The sequence below is a fragment of the Nothobranchius furzeri genome, chromosome 2, assembly GCF_043380555.1.
Source record: "Nothobranchius furzeri strain GRZ-AD chromosome 2, NfurGRZ-RIMD1, whole genome shotgun sequence".
NCBI lineage: Eukaryota > Metazoa > Chordata > Actinopteri > Cyprinodontiformes > Nothobranchiidae > Nothobranchius > Nothobranchius furzeri.
Window position 1 is genome coordinate 71,678,822 of NC_091742.1, and position 20,265 is coordinate 71,699,086.

General features: G+C 41.1%; 1 protein-coding gene across 6 annotated transcripts in view; it reads right to left on the bottom strand.

The window, feature by feature from the left end:
• Positions 1 to 20,265, bottom strand: part of ppargc1a (peroxisome proliferator-activated receptor gamma, coactivator 1 alpha) — a 533,637-nt gene that overhangs the window by 446,950 nt on the left and 66,422 nt on the right. The gene's annotated exons all lie outside the window — the stretch shown is intronic.

The window sequence follows — 20,265 nt, forward strand, 5'->3', positions numbered from 1 at the left end:
GCTTTTGGATGGCTGGGGAGAGGAGCGAGATAAAAGAAAGCATGGGCTCTGTGCAGAATTTCACCTTAAAAGTGCAACTTTTAAAGATAGTTTAGCTAAAGACATTGCAGAGTAAATAAAAAGCTCCTTCAGTTAATAAATCGCTGGTTAATCAATAACAAGACCTTTGATGTATCCCTTAAGAAGCAGATTAGTCTGCATTTGTCACAGACAGGCAGGAGAAATAGTCAAAAAGTTGTTTCTAGGAACAAGTCTGGATACGACTAGGACTAGGAGGATGATTGACCACCAAACCTGGTTTGGCCGTAACATGATCCCTGATCTAAAATACCCCCACGCTTCAGGAGAAACACTCCACTTCCATCCAAACTGCACTATTTTCTAATAAGGACAAACGTTGTAGGAAGGGATGAGTTGGTCACCAGTTTCTACATTCCTATTGGCTCTATAAACACTAGCTACAATTTTATGTAAGATTTAACTAAAATTTTAAATCACAAATGTTATTTATTGAAATGGTTAAACTAAATAGAATAGGCTTTATTATAATCCCACAGTGGAGAAATTCACTTGCTACAGCAGCGCATACACACTCAGAAATTAAAGTACAGAATTGTATCTTTAGGGGTACAATGTCTTGTCACTAGGGTGGTACCCTCAAAGGTACCATTTCGTATAATCAACTTTGGGTTCAAATTTGTACCTTTTTACATGCCAAACATGGACCTTAGGGAACAAATTTGTACCCTTAATTTAAAGTACAAAAAAGGAGGGCATGCAGAGAGACTGCTTTGCTACTGGATGGTTTTCAGTGACAAAGATCATAACCAGAAATTGTACCTTTTGAAAGAATTGGTACAAATGTGTACCTTTTACTACTAAGGGACATATATGTACCTTTAAAACAACGAAAACAGTATAGATACCCTGAGGTCCAATATTAGTCCTTAGACTGAGTTAATGTCCTTTTTGTCCCTTAGGGCACAACAATGTACTGTTTCCGTACCCCTAATGTTGACTGTGTACAATTAGAGAAAAGGAAGAAGAAAAATGACAACAAGGTTACAGATAAACACCAGCAGTAGCTCAGGAGGTAGAGTGGGTTGTCCAGTAATCAGAAGGTTGCAAGTGTCCTTGGGCAAGACACCTAATTGGGGCTGCTCGATTATGGAAAAAATAATAATCACGATTATTGTGACTGAAAATGAGATCTCGATTATTTAAGACGATTTTTCAATTTATGTTTATTTTATTTGTTTTTATTCTGTCATAAAATTGATCTGGGAACAATCAGGACAAAAATAAATAAGAGAAGAGATGATCACTAAAATAACTCCTAATTCCCAGTATAAAAGACTGGGCTGCATGGTGGCGCAGTGGTTAGCACTGTTGCCTCGCAGCACGAAAGTTGCAGGTTCAAAACTCAGCTGCGGCCTTTCTGCGTGGAGTTGCGTGTTCTCCCCATGCATGCGTGGGTTTCCTCCGGGTACTCCAGTTTCCCCCACAGATCACAACCTGCCCTATAGGTTATAAATTGTAAGTCGCTTTGGATAAAAGTGTCTGCCAAATAAATAAACATAAAATAAACATAAACATACTTATAGCTCATAGTTTATGACCCAAGGGCTATAGACCTTGGTTTAACTCATTTAAGTCTAACCAGTACAGACCCAAATACCAATATCTTGCAAATACTGACAGCAAGAATTATACAGCGGCATTTATTACAAATAAATGCAAATAAATTGATGTTCACAACATTTTGCATAAAATGTATTTATTCGTGTCAAGGTGCTGTAGGAGCGTGCACTAGCACCGTGTCCTCAGAGAGATTAGTTATTATTTATCAGCGTGAGGAACTTATTTCTATCTATTTCTACCTTATTTATAAACTATGTATGTACAAGTCCATCAGTTAATGTAATAATTGTCCCAACCACATTTGCACCCCCCCACCCCCCAACCCGGTCTCACAGCAATCAGGGGCAAGCTGCACATGTGTTTAGCGCGCCGCACGTTCACATTTAGCTGTTTTTAGCGGCTCAGGAGCCTGCAGGTACGGTGTGTCACTCACTCTGGTTAATCCAACAAGGAGCCGGCTCTGAGAGCTGTCTTTAGCGACTGACACATCACTGCATCATTCCCTTTCCTAATGTCCCTGAAGAACGGTCCGGAGCGCAGGCGGAGTGTTTAGCTCACCTGCTGGAAACGTCAACGACAGTTATCCAGAAAGTCGCTAAGGGTTACCAGAGATGATTCTGAGGTGTTCGCTAGGTATTTTTAAGATTTAAAAAGTCAAGAAGGGGGTCTGAGAAGCTGCTAGAAATTGCGTCAAAGTCACCAAGTTGTCAACACTGTGGGAGGAGCGCTTCATGTGCAACTCAGGGCAGCGCAAGTGGGAGGAGCAAATAATCGGCTTGTTTTGTTTTTATAATCGTTCAAAACTCAGATCGTAATCATGATTAAAATTCGATTGATTGAGCAGCCCTACACTTAACTACCCTTGTCTGCTGATGGCGGTCGGAGGGGCCAGTGGCATCTGTGATCAGCCGCCATGCTTCTGACAGAGTGCCCCAGGGCTGCCGTGACTACATCGTAGCTCATCATCACCAGCGCGTGAATGAGTGATTGAATGGGTGAATGATACACTGTAGTATAAATTGAGTAAAATTTACCAAGAGTTTGTCTAATTTCACTCAGAAAGTCTCAATTTAAATCCCCAGATCCTCAAGACATGATCCAGTTTAGTGTTCTGCATGACTTCGGTGGTGTGTTAGTGAATCAGTCTGTTTTCATCACCCCTGAGTAAAACCATGTTAGGGATCAGTCATGTCTCCTCTGAAAGCATCACCCAGCTTGTTCTATTATCAGAAACCAATCCAGAAACTCAGCCATCACTCAGGAGCTTACGCAGCACACCGCACTGTTTAAGTTATACATAAATATTGCTGCCATGGAAGCAGATAAGCGATAGGCAAGCCTGCGGGAGACTGTAGATGTCAGTCCCCTTGTTCATATTCTTCTCTCCTTCCCCTGCTGGCCTTTCATGCTAATTATAAGATTTAGCTGTAATCCCACACAAAGCCACAATCTCTCATATCTGAAATATTCATACTCCTGCAAACAGAGCACCACTACGTATTGTACATCCTGCGTATTTATTGGATTATGGAACCTCGTCTCACCTCTGCTTGGAAGGTGTTGCACACTTACACGGACTTATGGAAATATGGTCAGCTCACCTGCAGCGTTTGCATGTGAGGCGACGCATGTAGCGTGGATTCAGTCGCAGGAGGTAGTTTATTCCCAGCAGGACGAGTTAACGGACTAACACAGCCTGAAGGTCAATTATTCCAACTCACTTGTTTGTTTGGGGATGAGTGGTGCTGCTTTATCAAGGCTAGCCTCGACACACTTGGATATTTGCCCTGTTAACAGCCCGTGAAAGGTAGTTTTCTTTCAGAAATTGATTGAACACACACCTGCTCTAACTGAGGGCATGCTGATTACTCAAAAACAGTTGGCTCAACTCCATAAGAGGGCTGCGGTAATTCATCAGGAGGGGTTCATTGTCTTTCACACGGAGAAGGATAACGGTCCGGATGCTGCAAGCCAAGGTCCGCGTCCACTGGTTAATGGCACGGTCTTCCAATTAGAGGTGACGGAGAGGAAGGCCCTGACCCCCATAAACCTTGTCAGAGGCGAGCTGTCAGTCACAATGCAGCAAAGGGGAGGACCCATCACCTGGTCGTTACCTGGCAGTTGCCTGGTATGATGGTGAAAAAGCAGCTCCGCTGTGATGGGTTCGACATTGACCTGTGTGCTTATCTCCAATCAACCATATGCTGCTGAAACAGGAATCGGAGGGAGGCATCAGGGCGGAGCTGAGGCAAACCTGTATCAGTTATGGCTTCAGATCATGAGGGGCAAGATGAATGAATGGCTGTTCAATCAGAGGTCACCTGGACACTTCCCATTGTCATGCACATGTGAGATTCAATTTCCTGATTACCTGAATGTGTCCTCTCAACCCCCTCTATAGTAGGGAACAGGACTGTGTGTGGAGTTCATTATATACAGGAAATTATATTTAAATGGTGACAATAAGTTCTGCAAAAGTACAGGGCTGTGAAAACGTGACTGTGCCTTAAAGACTCCTTCTGTTTGGAGTTTTTCGTTAAACTTTATAAACATTTAATTTAATTTATGATGAAAAGGCTAACCAACACAAACTAGTCCCATCATATTGTTAACTCGTAGATTAACTGGACTTAAAAGTCTCATTCACTAATGTTTTATTTATTTATTTATTTTTTTAATAAATCTGCCCTGGGCTCTAGTATAAATAAATGCCTTGTGAGTTTTTCTCTGAGGGAAAAAACAGCACTGTGTCAGGAAATTAATGGTAGTCAGAAGACTGGGGTGCAGAAAGCGTCAGGATTTGGAGTCTTACTCATGAATTTTCATGATATTCAGAAATCTCACCTCTGATTGGCTAAGAGCAACGCAACTCGTCCACTGAATCCATTCACTTTGTAACGTTGGTGTTTTTTCTCCACAAATACCAAAAACCTGAAGGAGTTCTGCCATGTGGTAAAGTGGCTAATGCTAACTGTTAGCTTCTGCTAGTCGAGAAGTGCTCTGCTCTCTCCTGGACACTAAATCAAACAACAGCCTTCCCCGTCTCAAACCAAGATGGGTGAGTCTAAATATTCAAATTTACAGAGTGGCGTCGATCTGTCAGGCGTTTCCTGACCCAAGTGTTTCCTCGTCTATTTTCTTTCACTGACTAAACGTCTGACTAAACCGAAGACCATTTCTACGTTGAGCCTGCATGTGAAACTCAAAGTAACTGATCAAGATTCAAAAAGAACAAGTAAGGAAATGTTTCTCAGTAAATCTGCTCTCTAACTATATTTTGGGTAAGCAGAGTTCAGTTCCACCAGCAACAACCAGGCCTGATTACTAACAGCTTCAATAAAACCAGTCTGGCAACACGAAGTAGGCTAGAAGACCTCAAAAAGCAGCACATCATGTCCCATCTTAATAGAATAAAATAAGAGAACCAGATTAACATATAAAGCTCTACTGAAAAAAAGCCTGTTTGCAGACCTGAAACACTTAAAAAAGCAAAAGTAGAAAACATAAACAAATAAAATGCCAGAAGAAATCTGTAAGGAGGACAAACTTTAGTTTTGTTTGATTGGAAAACGTTTCATGCTCGAGCGGGAAACGGTTTGGTAAAGACGAATTGCATCAGAATGTGGATGGGTTAATTATTCAAATCACAATTTTAACAAACATGAGATGCAGCAAGACACCACATAAATAAATAAAGAATTCTCATTCGCTGCAATGTTTTGATGCCAATAAGATGATTTCACGTATAACAAGACACAAATTGGCAAAAAAAAAATATGACTAGCCTGCAGTTAAACTGAGAGAAATAAAGGTGGAACCTACAGTGAGATTGTAATTCTTTGATCTCTGATTTTTAAGCTGAAATGTTCTCTTTAGATGTCTATACAAACATGTCAGAATTATATATTCCTCAGTGATGAGGATCTCAGAAACCATCATTTGTATTTCATCCCTGTGGCCCTGAACAAAATTATCTCAATTTATTTCTGACATTCTATGTTGCAAATTTACTCAAAGTAAATCCATGTGTAACTTTTTCAAAGTTGCAATTTCCAACACAGCCCTCGTAGATCTTTTATCTGGCGCCAGCACCAGGGTAGGTAGGAGAAACTAGGCTGCGGTAAACACAGTCGCTGTTGCAACACAGTCACAGAGGCTGAGAACAGTGCCAGTAAAACATGCACTTCGAGCTTTCCCTCCCCACTCACCTGCACTTCTGTCTTCTCCCTGTTCACATCAAACCTGGTGTTACCTACTTTTTTTAGAAAGGTTGAATTTGAGCACTTTCTCATTTCTGTGAGTCAGAAAAAGGTGCAAAACTTAAAAATGTGAACTATATTTAAAGTTTTCCCATAGATTCTCATTTAGATTTTAAAGGTGTGGAACACTGAATTTTACTGATTATTTCTGATTATAATCAATCACTCTTGTGTTTTTCATACAGGCTGAACATGAAATAGTCTCCTACACCTATGTCCTGCATTAGCGTCTGATACAAAACAAACGGTGAAACTCTAGGATTAGAAAATCTTGACAGATCTATGTCACACTGTCACTTAAAATTCACAGACTCACCCATCTTGACTTACAACGAGGCAGGCCGTTGTTGGTTTAGCGTCCAGGAAACAGCGGAGAATGTCTCGGCTTGTAGAAGCTAACTGTTAGCATTAGCAACTCCACCACACATCAGAACTCCTCCAGGCTTGTGTTATTTGTGGAGATAAAACCTCAACGTTGCAAGTCAGTGGAAGAGTCACGTTGCTGTTATCCAATCAGACGAGACATGTCTAAATATCAGGAAATAATAATACAAAACCTGCCGTCTGAAGCTCAGTTGTGATGTGGGAACCTTTTTGGTCCGAGAAATGGTGCACCAGTATATTTGGACCCCTGAAAACAACTTATAACGTATTGATTTCTACTAGAGACCAATGAAAATGTATTGATTAAACAAGTGTTTCAATCCTTTAAGAAAAAAAACGCAATTTCTCTTCTTTTAAAAACGGTTTGAATTTCTCTGATGGCACACGGTAACTAAAACACACAAGTTAAACGTGTCTGTTCGGTGTTAGTGGTATTTAGTGAGAAAATGGGTTTGGGTCCAGAAAAACGTCCAGGCAGCCTTTATAAAACACCTCTCTAAATAAAAATCACAAGTTGCTTCACAAGAACCTAGAAAGTTTTGTTTAAAAAATTACAAAGATCCTTGAAGAAAAACTGTAATAGCTCTTAATGTTTTGATGGTATGACTATATATCATTACATATTAAAATATTGTGTTGAACCATGATTTGATGAAAATCGTGAATTGAACTGAAATCGCAGTTTCTCCTAAAAAAAACAATATCGCTATTGAATCTTCTCCTAAAATTGTTCCTTGGGGCAGAACGGTGAACGAGTGATATTGCCTGTTCCGTGTGAGAATTTGGAGGTGTGGGGTGAGAGGGCGTGGACACAGGCAAAAGAGTTTGTAGGCCTGTTATTGCTGACACTGAAGTGGGTAGAGACATGCTGACATAAGGGTGTGTGTGTGTGTGTGTGTGTGTGTGTGTGTGTGTGTGTGTGTGTGTGTGTGTGTGTGTGTGTGTGTGTGTGTGTGTGTGTGTGTGTGTGTGTGTGTGTGTGTGTGTGTGTAAGCTTATAATGTGTTAAACCACATTCTCTCAGAATGAACTGCTTCTATGTGGCCATTCAGGGTCCGAAATTAACACTCGCCACCCGCCAAATGCGAGCAAATTGCTTCATTTGGCGAGTACATTTTTTAGCTCTATCTGCCACATGAGGAGCAAATGTTTGCACCAAATTAGTTATGTTTATCAGTCATCTTCCATGGATTTCTGATACTCCTCCCGCCTGCATGCAGCGTACACAAACGTACGCGAAACGTGAGCGCCGCATCCAACGTCATTTCCACCTATCCCATTCAATCAGTTTATCAAGTTAGCAGTTAGCTTCGTGTTAATACTAGCAGTGAAATGTGGCGGTTTTTACTGGAGTCAGCCAGCCTTCCAAAAGAAAACTCGTCGAACTGGGAGAAAAACCACCAGGACCTGTGGCCACCAGAAGATTTTGTGAAAAGTGGCGAACTGGAGATGGCGGAGTTGTGAGACAATGGCTACATTATGATGGCCATGTAGCGTTGCTGCGTTTCACAGACACTTTTTCTGCTCGTGCTGCAAACAGGATAGCCGTCTTCTATCAACTGTCCCTCGGCATTGTTCAAATATCCTTAAAATGCCTGTACTTCCGACTTTGTCTTCTTTGAGGGATAATAATTGTCCCGAGTGCTAAAGTGCGCATGTGCCGCCGGCAACTTCAGCCGATGATACGGTGGCTGGTAAGGGTCACCGCGCCTACACCGCAGCCACGGTAATCCACCGAGATAATATATATAATTTTAAAAACAAGACTGTTATTATTATTGTCAACTTTTTTACCGGGGTTTACCGCTACACCGGTTACCGTGACAACCCTAGCCCTGACACACTTTCAGATATTCTCATGGTGCAGCTGTGTTCTCCAGAGATCAAGGACTATGACCCAAATGAGGCTGTAATGTTTTGGCACAAAGACGGTGTCAGAAGCAGGAGGCCAGACTTCATGGACAGAGAAAACAAGGAGTCTGACTAGATTTCAATGAAAGAGTTCATAAAAACATCTCTAAAATAAATAAATAAATAGTAAAAATGCCAAAAGAGTTGTTTTCCTTATTAATTGATGTTTTAATTATTTTGTCACTCTGTTTGGAATCAATATAATATAGAATAACATGCTTTAGGTAGATCTAAATCATTTAGAATTTTGGCCGGTAAAAAATATGCTTGGCTGGTAGATTTTCATCATCTACCGGCCAACTTGGCCGGTGAGTAAAAAATTTAATTTCTGACCCTGTGGCCATTACAACATTACTAAGTAAATGACTAAATAATCAAGCCAGAGGACACCAAAACGCTTTAAATACAATCAGTCATTCACACACACACATACAGACTTGTGGTGATGAGCTCAACTGTAGCCACAGCTATCCTGGGGCAAACAGATTACAGCCGTTCCCTCTACAATGAGTAGCTAGGAAGGGTAAAGAGTCTTGCCCAAAGGCACAGCGATGGACAGACGGAGCAAGGCAAACACCTAACCCATGAGCCAGTCACACCAATTTTTTTTATAGTATTTAAAAAATGAATACTATTTAGAATTGTATCTTTAAACGGTATTATTATTTTCATTTCATTCACAAATGTGTATTTTCTTTTACTTTTTAATATATTTGATATATTTTTATATTGTGACCTTTTTTGTTAAACAATAATTGAAGGTTTCTTTTCTCAGCTTTTGAAATTTTGGCCACTTCTAAAATTATTGCAATTAATTAATATATTTAAAAAAAGTTACATTAAAACTTGGATTTTACCTTCAAACTTGCAGTGAAGATACCACAAACAAGCGCAAAGACCTCTGCTTTGATCGAGTTACCTCATTGCTTTTAGAAACTATCCAGACTGATATCACCCACCAGCTCAGACTGATTATCAACCTCCCTGGGTTGTGATGTGACTCCGGGCTCCGTCAGTATTGTTCAGGCTCACACTCTGGGATAACTCACACAAGGTGTTGTCACTGACAACACACACCATCGTCTTCAAATGTCCCACTCCAGACGGGAGGAGATTCTTTTGACACCGACAACCTTATGACAGTGCTATGACAACCTGTTAGTAAGGTATCTGTGTGTGTGCGTGCGTGCGTGCGTGCGTGCGTGCGTGCGTGCGTGCGTGCGTGCGTGTGTGTGTGTGTGTGTGTGTGTGTGTGTGTGTGTGTGTGTGTGTGTGATGGACAGAGATGATTGAGAGGACAGAACATGGCAAAAGACATGCAGCCCTAGTTGCTGTCAGGTTGAGAGGAGTGTGATGAAGTTGGTATGTCCGTAAAGCCACTTGTGTTTTTTTCCTCTCTCCTTTCTCTCCTCCTCTCTGTCTTTAACTCCAAAGTGAGCATGCCCTCCCGTCCTTTTCCCAGCTCTGCCTCCTCCTTCTCACCTCGCCTTGTCCCAAAGCTCAGCACAATACATCAATGTGTGGGCAGACCGCCGCTCTGTAATAACTCTGCAATCTCTGGAGGAAGTACTCTGTCACAATGCATGAGACAACATCTTTTTTTAATCTATTGAGCGAAACAAACAACGCAACACTGCCAAAAAACACGCCGAATCACGAGCGATACACAAATGAGAGGCTACATTACAGCAACAGTAAGTCTGGCTATGGATTCTGGATTGGGATGAGACAACAGGAGAGAAATGAACACTTAATCACAAAATAATGCCAATTTTAATTTTGTTCCCTTCCATCACTTTCAATTATCCAGATTTAAGAACGAGCAACTTTTTAACTAAACAGATCAGTAGTCCCAAAAGCTCAGCGACGATGTGGAGAGCAAATGACTTTCATTTAGCTTTACAGCTGACTCGCTGTTATGTCCCTCTGAAAACGGTCCTCAGAGTCCACAGGTCACACAGGAGAGCAGGATAAAGATAAATCAGTCCATAAACATAATGGCTACTATTAATCGTCACCTGTGGTTTTCCTTATCTGATTACTAGGAGGAGCAGGAGATGGGCGATGAAAAAGAGCAATCCAGGTGTGTCCAGCTATTTCAGACTGGTAGTTTTTTTTTGGGGGGGTGGGGGGGATGCGGGGAATCTCCTCATAAGCTGAAAGCATGGTGCGAGGGTTAGGGTTAATTGGGTTAATAGTGGAGGGCAATCCTGGTCCTCGAGGGACGCTACCCAGCAGGTTCTAGTTGTTCACCTGCTCCGACACACCTGATTCCTGGTTGAATCACCTGTTCAGCAGCTCATCACGGATCAGCAGCTTGCTAAGCACCAGCAGATTCAAACCAGGTGTGTTTAAGCAGAGAAACAACTGCTGGATAACGGCCCTCGAGGACCAGGATTGCCCACCCCTGCTGTGGCCAGACCTGAGCACCTGGGTATGCACGCAGGTGAGATTTATCAACAGTCAGTTGCACAAGAACAAGCGTATGAGAGGCCACTGCATGTTTCATAAATCAGGATTTTGGCCGTTTGTACAAACATTCTAAATTTCATTATTAGGAAGGAATAAAGGACAGTTTTCAGTGAGAAACCGTTTTTTTTTTTTGTTGTTCTTTTTGAAATATGATCAGGCTGAACATGAAAATAGTCTTCTACCTCTATTTCCTGCATTAGCCGCTGATAGAAAATAGACAGGAAAACGCTGGGGTCAGCAAACGCCACTCAGGTCTACGTCACACAGAAAATTAACATTCATGAAGTCCCCCGTCTTGACTCGTGACAGGGAAGGCTGTTGTTGTTGTGTCATACAGGAAACAGCAGAGAACATTTCAGCTAGCAGAAGCTAACCATTAGCATTAGCAGCTCCGCCACACAGCAGAACTCCTTCAGGCTTGTGCTATTTGTAGAGATGCCGTATCATACTGAACTGTAACACTCATTGTATCATATTGTTTTATAATGTAAGGTCTCATTTAGTGACTTATCGTATCATATTATGTTGTCTTGTTTAATAGTACATTGTTAGGTAGTGTTTGTATACTTTCATATGGTATATTGGTTTGTATTAAATGTGGTCATATTATTTCAAAATGCCTCGTATGATATTATATTATTTTATTACACGTTAAAGACATCATAGCATATCGTTTTGAAGCACACTGAGAGGCCTTGTTGCTGAGTGCTAGCAAACTGACCTTTTATGGGCTTTGATTTGTTACTGCTACCATGAGCAGGATCTGCAACGGGATGTTTTAAACTGTTCGGCGGAAGTAATGACTCCAGTAATAAAACCCTGTAGTAACCACGATTAAAATATAGACAAACCCTTAAGAGAAGGAAGAAAAATAAAGGCACCATCATAAAAAGTCTCACGGTTGAGGATCATTTATAAGGCCTGTCATAAGAAATGATAATAAAAAATGTCTAAGCGTGGAAATTGTGCTAGAACCTCTGAACAGTTTGGTCGGCAGCGCTTGACTGTTCCATCATCAATATAGGATCAAGTACCTGCTCTAATGGCTCTAATATCGATGCCCTGCACTTACAGAGGCACCAAGCCTCCAAAATGTCAACAGTGGCATTTTATGTGCTAACGCCATATGGGTGCAGCCAGCTGGGAAAAAGCTTTTCCTGCTGAATGCTACGCTCAGATGCTAATATCTGGCCACTCTCCTGGTCTGCGTCGTTTTTACTCTCCGTTATGCAAGATTAGCGGCCGGCGCCTCGCAGCAAGGAGTCGGCTCCCATTCACATACGAGGGGGGGAAGTAGTTTCCTGGGGGTTGGAGGCATTGTGATTCAACCCCAACAGATTGGTGTACCGTACAAAGTGAGTACAGCCAGTGCTGAGATCAGACCCCTACCAGTCTCGGCAGGTAGGCAGGGTGATGGGGCCGCGTGCAACCTGTGCTCTATAGAAACAGAGGGGAAAAAATTAATTATGCAATGGCCATATTCTGCATCCAGAAATAGCCAACCAGGATCTGGCGGAGTGTTTAAGGAGAGGCTCGTCCGTCAGTTCACTCACAGCTTTCACATTTTTCTTTTTCAATTAATTTCTCTTCATTCAATGTAAAAAAATAAATAAACAAAGATTATCAAGGAACTTTGTAACCTTTAAGGTAGTTCTATATAAATCCAGGTCCTGTGATGACAATAGTCGGAGTGAGACTTGGTCTAATGGCTTTGCTCTCTGACAGGTGCACGCTCCCTTTGTTCCTCATCACATTCCATAACACATCTGATGGCCATGACTCATTTTGTCACTCATCTCCCACACAAAGGCTGCCCTTGCCTTTTTACCCTGTCAACTGCCTCGCTTTAAATCTTTCCGTAAAGATGGGAACAGCACTCAGGCTTTCCTCCCAGAATGGATTTGAAATTAGGTAGATAACCCCTGGAGCGCATACTCCTTTCGCCATTCCTTTGCACACTTGTCACAACCTGCAGGTGTGCCAGCGCCCCCTCACTCCAGCCCTCTTCCCCCACTTGTACCTACACTTGGACCTAGATGTGACAAAAATGTGGCGCACTAGTTCTCGGCAAATTGCAGAAGGTTTAAAAAAAAGTGGTAAAATTTGCCAAAAGCTGGAGAACGGTGGAGATTATCTGCTCTGAGATCTGAAGCTCTGATCTAAAGCAGGCAGTGCTTTGGGCAAAATGAGATTTTTCTAATCCTAAACAAATTCTCAAGCAATGTAGAGCAGGAGAAGGAAAAAAAAAGCAGAGCTCCCTTGTTTACATAGGTTGGTATCACAAACAGAGTGCGACAGGGAGGCTGTCCAGACAGGAGAAAATGTCAACCTTGTTTGAGCAACCTCATAATGCAGATTAACACTGACATAACCTGCCATTTAGACAGGAGCGATTAATCCTACTGGTTGAGATTATTTGAATATCAACAGCTCGTGGGCTCGTCTGCACGTTCATTTGGACGACCGATCGTTTACAAGGGAATGAAATTCATTTTCTAGGAGCTGAAAGCCGTCCTCAAATGTCAGCTGAGCTGTCAGCGAGATCGGATCTGTCGAGGAGGCGCTTTGGTCAAACACGAGCCGAATGAACTCCTCCTTAATATTTCTGTAACAAAAACTGTGTCAAGTCATGAGGAAAAACGCAGCTCAAACAAACTCATTAGGACTATCTGAGCATATCTACCCCCAGTTTTAGGAAAACTGGCTAATTCATGTTTTTAGAGCCGCATTAATTAGAAAAAAGGCCAAAGTGAAATGATCTGATCTACACCAAATTAATTAGAGTGGCTTGAGTGGATGCTGGGGGAGCAACTGTGTAATCAAAGATGGTCCTAAAAACACCGGTTGTTCTACAATCTCCCCACAGCGAGCAGGAATGAAAGACGGCTGGAAATTTTAAAATGACCATCGTTTATTGGTCACCGCTTGAAGCCAGCTGCCTGATGGCCCAGTTGAGCCGACGCTCTCGCATGGCCCCCGTGGCCGCGGCGAGATTAACAGCTCTGGTGTTCTGCACAGAAACAAATAGAGGGGGAAGCCTAGCAAGGAGGCTGGATCTGTTTTAAAAACATAAAGTGGAAGTTAAGACACACAAAGCTATGAATAACAGAGTAACCCTGCACTTTTATTCAGCGCACATTTTACTCAAGTTACAGCGTTTACGTGCTCAGAATGGTTTTTGACTTTAGATTTCACGGAAAAACATGACAATTTCAGTCGTTTTCAACCTCATCAGCTTAGTCACAATTGTGTTGCATGACATCAAGAGTTTCTCTCTGTTATTTAGGCTCAGTAAAAAAACATGGTTTTGCTGACACTCAAATTCCAAAAGCATACCAGTTATCAAAACAAGAAATTAGGGAAATTATATAGATGCTAAGTAAATGCTTAAAAGGTACAGTGTCATATTTTTATGAGTTTATTTTATTAGTTATATGATTAATAAGTTGACTTTTTCTAAAATGTTGGACACTCACAATAATTTAAGATGTTTCAGATATTTCAGATAAGTGTGTTTCTGTGTAAAAACTAGGCCTCGGATGATAACATATTTTGATGGACAACAAATTATTGATGATAAACAACATTATTGTCGATATTTTCGAGATATTTTCGAGACCAAAATAACCACTTATGTAATGTTAATATATCATAATATCATAATAATGCAAGTACACCCTTTAAAATGAAACAATTAAACCTTTATTTAACACTGGAATGTCCGGAACAACAACTTCTAAATAAATAAAACAAACAAAAAATAAATAAATAAGGACTTTCACTCTCTGTTAGAAAATATTGCACCAAAAACAATAAAAAAGACCCTGTCTCTCCAAAACAATAAATACAATGGCCTATTCAATGTCAACAACCAAAACTGCACTTCAATGATGATAATAAATAATAATAATAATAATAATAATAATAATAATAATAATAATAATAATAATAATAATAGAGTTGTACATTACTTAACCTTGATATATTGAGAGTGGAAAAATGATTGAGTTCATTTTCATCTATTGTACGATTAATTGATTTATTGATTATCGTCACAGCTCTAGTAAAATCTGTGTTTGAGAAATAGTAATATCCAAAAGGACTGATAAGCTAACAGCTAGTCTGAGAAAGTACAAACTAGCAACCTTAAAGCAGCTCCAATCTCCATATCTACATTATTCTCTCTGTCTATTACACAAAATAATGGTTTATAATACAAAGCTACAATAAAATGTTAAAACTATTTTAAAATTATATGTAAAAAGTGGCTGGTGAGTTGTATTTCTCCAAGGTCCTTTTCTAAATAGTAATGTTTGCTTTTCTCAATCAAAATGTATGTGCTCCACCAAATGTTCTGGACTGGAATGAGATCTGGTGACTGAGGGCATGGTCCTGTTCTATGAGCTTTGTGTCATGGTGCGTTATCCTGCCCGACGTAACCATCCACTGTGGGTACACTGTGGCCCTAAAGGGATGGACACGGTCAGCAACAATACTCTGGTGGGCTGTGGGGGTTTAAACCAGGCTCAGGTGGTACTGAGGGTTCCAAAGTGGGACCAGAACATCTCCTCACACCATTACACCAGCAGCACCCTGCAACACTGATACAATGCAGGATGGATCCATGCTTTCATGTTGGTGACACCAAATTCTGACCCAAATATCTGAATGTTGCAGGTGAAATCCCGACTCTTCAGACCAGTAAAAGTTTTTCCAGACTCTTATGATCCAGTTCTGGTGATCCCGTGTGAGTTGTGGGATCACTTTCCTGTTCCTAGCCGACAGGCGCTTGGGCCCCCGTTCATTAACCGTAGTTGCACACAGATCTGTGTGTGTTTCATGTGCAGGAACAATTGTGCATATGTGTTAACTATTTTGTACTTATAATATAACAGCTTTGACCGTGCATACAAGTGGCCACCGCCTGTTTCATAAATCAAGTTTTTTTTATGTTCGTCCGAACATTCTGGATTTCATTTGTAGGATGGAATATAAGAGTTTCTACTAATGTTTAGTAAACGAGGGCCCTGGTGTGTCTATCTGTTTCAAGTTTCAGCATGTTGTGGTTCAAGGATATGGTTTTGCAGACCTTGGTAAGAACCAGTGGTTATCTGAGCTGCTGTTGTTTTTCTATCGTCGGCCACTTTCATAACACACACCGTGCTGGCCAATCAGCATAAGACTGCCACGTGTGTGTGTGTATCTTATTAAAGGGTTGTGGTTGCTTGGCGATGCGAGAATTTTTCAGTTTTCATGCCGCCAAGCTTGGTGGTAATCTTACCGCAACTCCAGACTTGTGAATGAAGATTACACCTTGGCGCAACACATGGTGATGTCATGACCACGTGTGGAATGTCCGTTAAGCCCCGACTGGCAACTATGGCAAACTGGAGTGATGCAGAGCTCTGGGAGCTTCTCTCCATTAGAGCTGAAGCTCAGATCACCAGACGGGTCACGGACAGACACCTTTAGGAGTGGCTTGTGAAAAAAAATAAGGAGCACAGTGGATGTGTGCATGACAGCGCAGAAACCGCCATCATTTAACCTTCAGTGAAAAACACACGATCGTGCCACATCACGGCAACAGCAGACCACTTATGGACGACCAAAGGCTCCCTGATGCTGCCTTAGCTTTGCTGCAAATTGGCAGCATTGTTTCGTGAAAGAGGCTATCTAGAACCAGTCTGACCACTGTCCTCTGACTTCAACAGGATATTTCGAGCAGCATAACTGCTGACCCTAGAGATGGCTGCAGGTAAAAATCTCTGCAGATCAAACAGTTTCTAAATCGCTTATCTCCTAACTCCAGCAAAGTAACCACATTTAAATATGTGACTACATGTACTGCCCTGTGATTGGCTGATTAGATATTTTAAAAAGCTACACCTATTAAAGTGACTAGTGAGTATTTGTAAAAGGTAAAAGTGTAGAAAAATAAGTAATAAAAATAATAAAGGAGCCATTGTCCCAAACTGTGTGTCTAAAGAACATCATGAGCAGGTAAAGGTAATAAAAGTCTCAGCATTTCTTAGTACTTGTAATGGTGCTCCTGGCTGGGTAAATATTCGCCTCACACACTCACATACATTACTTACAGAAGAAGTAAAGCAACAGTCCTTAACTGAACCACAGTCATTAACTCCCTAATTGGGTCTATTTTCTGAACGCAACAGATCCTTAACGTTTATTAGTTAATGCGTAAAATGTTCAGAAGTCGATGAAAACAGCCATAAACTTACAAAATATTATAGTTGGGTGTCTTTTCAGTGATTTAAAGAAACCTTTTTTTGCTTTATTACTCCAAGGCAGTACCTATAAAAGCCCAGATATTGTGCTCACTAAAGTGTGTAAAGGTGTAGTCGGTGGTTCCAAACTCCAGAACTTAGCAGAGATCAACACTGAAATCCAGCTGACTCAACCCTATGACAAAAGGCTGATTAAAATAAAAGTCCCTTTACATTTACACCTAGGGGTGGCAGCTGGCAGCGTTTCCTTGGCACAGGCCAAACGACGTTCATGCTCCTGCTAGAGCTGGCATCACTTCCCCTCTAACCCTGCGTGCTGTGAAGGGCCAGGCGTGACGCAAAAATGAGTATTTCAGGATGAAATGTGTGGGTTCCCAGAGAGCAGGTGGAAGAACACGATTCTGTTCCATTCCAACTTTCCAGTGGAGAATTTATTTTGGGGCAAATGCTTTGACAGGCATCAGGCACAGTGGAGAGAAATATCTCACAGTTGGAAGAAATGGCCGTGTGACACATCTCACGCTGTATGAGGTACTGCCGCCAAGGAAAGGTGCTAAAGTGGCTCTATACGCTAAACATAGCTGCAGCCATGCTTTTGGCGGGAGAGCAGGTCTAATTCTGTAGGTGTAATTTTGTTACCTGCTTCTAAAAATGATTAGTGTCACTGCCCATGACACGTCAAAGTCTACACAAGTCTTCCCTGAGGCTAATGAGATATTTCAAATCTCTAATTTGATAGGTGGGCTACCAACGTAAGCTCATCTTCTTCCTGCTGATAATAAATGTTTTTTCTGATTGCTCTGCAGATCAATAGCTCTCATCAAATACTTTTACAGAACAAATACGTATTAGATCTCCTCAGCACAAGGGCATGCTGTTCAGTTTGGACATGCATTTTCATTCCTTAATCCAAGATACCAAGGCTACATAATAAAAGAACATGTTATTCCCAAATGATTGATGAATTTTGCAGTGATGATACCGTGCCTAATAAACCCATGTGTTTTGTTATCCTGATAACCATAATATTCTGTGTGAGCTGACTGTGGACATTTAGATCAGTGGGGGTTCATTTTTGACTCTAGTCTTGTTTGGGGAATTCAGTTTGTCGTTTTTTTTTTTAATAAATCTGCAGGAATTTCTAAAACTCTATGTTTTTCTGTCAATATGGGGTGTAGTGTGTTCATTAATGAGGAAAAAAGTATTTGATTTTAACAAATGGCTGCAATATAACAAAGAGTGAATAATTGACGGGGGTCTGAAGACTGTCCAGACCCACTGTATTTTCGTCTTCCCCGACTGTCAAGTAACTAGCAGATGAGCTGCATGGTTCTCTACAAGGACTCGGATCTCATCATTCACTTGAAGAGCCGTTCAAAACATTCAATTAGTCACTATAGATTATATCATTATGCAATGCATTATTATCCTATGTAATGCAATATAGAGCCCTGCATGGGGCATTATTATTTAATTCTGCTTCTATTGATTTTCTGATCATTACTACCCACTTGTGAAGTCTGTCTCTGTACATATTTTGGTCACTTCCACATGACCAGAGGTGGAAAGAGAACTAAAATTTCCTACTCAATTATGAGTATCAGTACTTAGATCATTTTTTACTCATGTACAAGTAAAAGTACTTGCCTAAATTTTTACTCAAAAGTAAAAAGTATCGTAAATAAAATGCACTCAAAGTAAAAGTTACTTAGTTACATTTTTGTCAGCGTAGATGGCTACATCAGTGCAAAACCACAACATCAGTTCACAACATGCTTGTGTGTGTGCACACACGCACATGCACACACACACACACACACACACACACACACACACACACACACACACACACACAGTTTGATGGTGAGATTTCTATCCAGTCAGTGAGAACAGGATGTGCACATTGATTGGACGAGGTTTTTCTACGATTGTACATTTCAATTGTGATTAAAATTATTCTTTATTTTGAGAAAAAAACATTTTTTAGATGCCATCAGTATGTGAGGTATCTCAGTTTTCATGACAAAACTCTAACATGAGACTGCGCTCTGAAATAATGGCCAAAGGAGGAGACGGCAGCACTCAGGACATTTATTATCCTTAAAAGACGACAAAGTCAGAAGTATGGGCATCTTTTGGATATCTGAAGAATGCCGAGGGACAGTTGATAGAAGACGGCTATCCTGTTTGCAGCACGTGCAGAAAAAGTGTCTGTGAAAGGCAGCAACGCTTCAAATCTCATGACACATCTGCGTGATCATAACCCACAACTATACAGTCAACGCAAGGCAAGCTAACGTTAGCGTTTTAGCTAAAATGCGTGATCCGAGGATTTGGGTTGAGGAAGAATGCAACGAGTCACTATATAAAGCAGCCGCAGTGCCGCTACCTGCATATAAACAGTGTCGCGGACACCCCCATATTGAAATGACGCTATGCATTACGGGGCTCCCAGGGGCAGATAAGAGTTGGTCTCTCTCCGAGAATAATTATGAATTTAACAATGATTACTGCCTGATGACATTTTCCCACATCTGCAAAGCTCACTGGAAGAACACAAACCGACGACAATATTTTCCTGATATAGGATTTATTACTCAAGGGTAAAAAAAGTATCTGATTAGAAGGCTACTTGAGTACTGAGTATCATCTGATCTAATATTCTTAAAATGATGACATCAAACAGACAAAAAATAAGAAGTTATGGGCAAATGTTGGTATTTTAAAGACTAAAGGGGAAAAATGTAAACAAATAAACAACATAATTACAAAATAACAAATTTTAGGCGAAAACTGAGGACAATATTTTCCTGACGGTGGCACAGGAGTTAAGTGCTCGCCCCCGTAATTGGAAGGTTGCTGGTTCGAGTCCCGCTCAGTCTGTCGCTGTCGTTGTGTCCTTGGGCAAGACACTTAACCCACGTTGCCTGCTGGTGGTGGTCGGAGGGACTGGTGGCACCAGTGCTCGGCAGCCTCGCCTCTGTCAGTGCGCCCCAGGGCAGCTGTGGCTACATTCTAGCTCATCCCCACCAGTGTGTGAATGAGTGAATGACTGATTGTGTTGTAAAGTGCCTTGGGGGGTTATAGGACTCTAGAAGGCGCTATATCAAATACAGGCCATTTACCATTATACAAGGTTTATGCAGTTGTCTGAAAATGTAACACGTTTAAAAAATACCGCGATAATACAGAAAACGGTGATAATTTTGGTCACAATAACTGTGAGGTTAAATTTTCACACCGTGACAACCCTACATTGATCTAAATAACTGCACTGACATTTCTTTATTTTACTAGACAAACTTGGAGTCAGACACCAGGACCGTCACAGCACACTGACCTTTTGCTGGTCT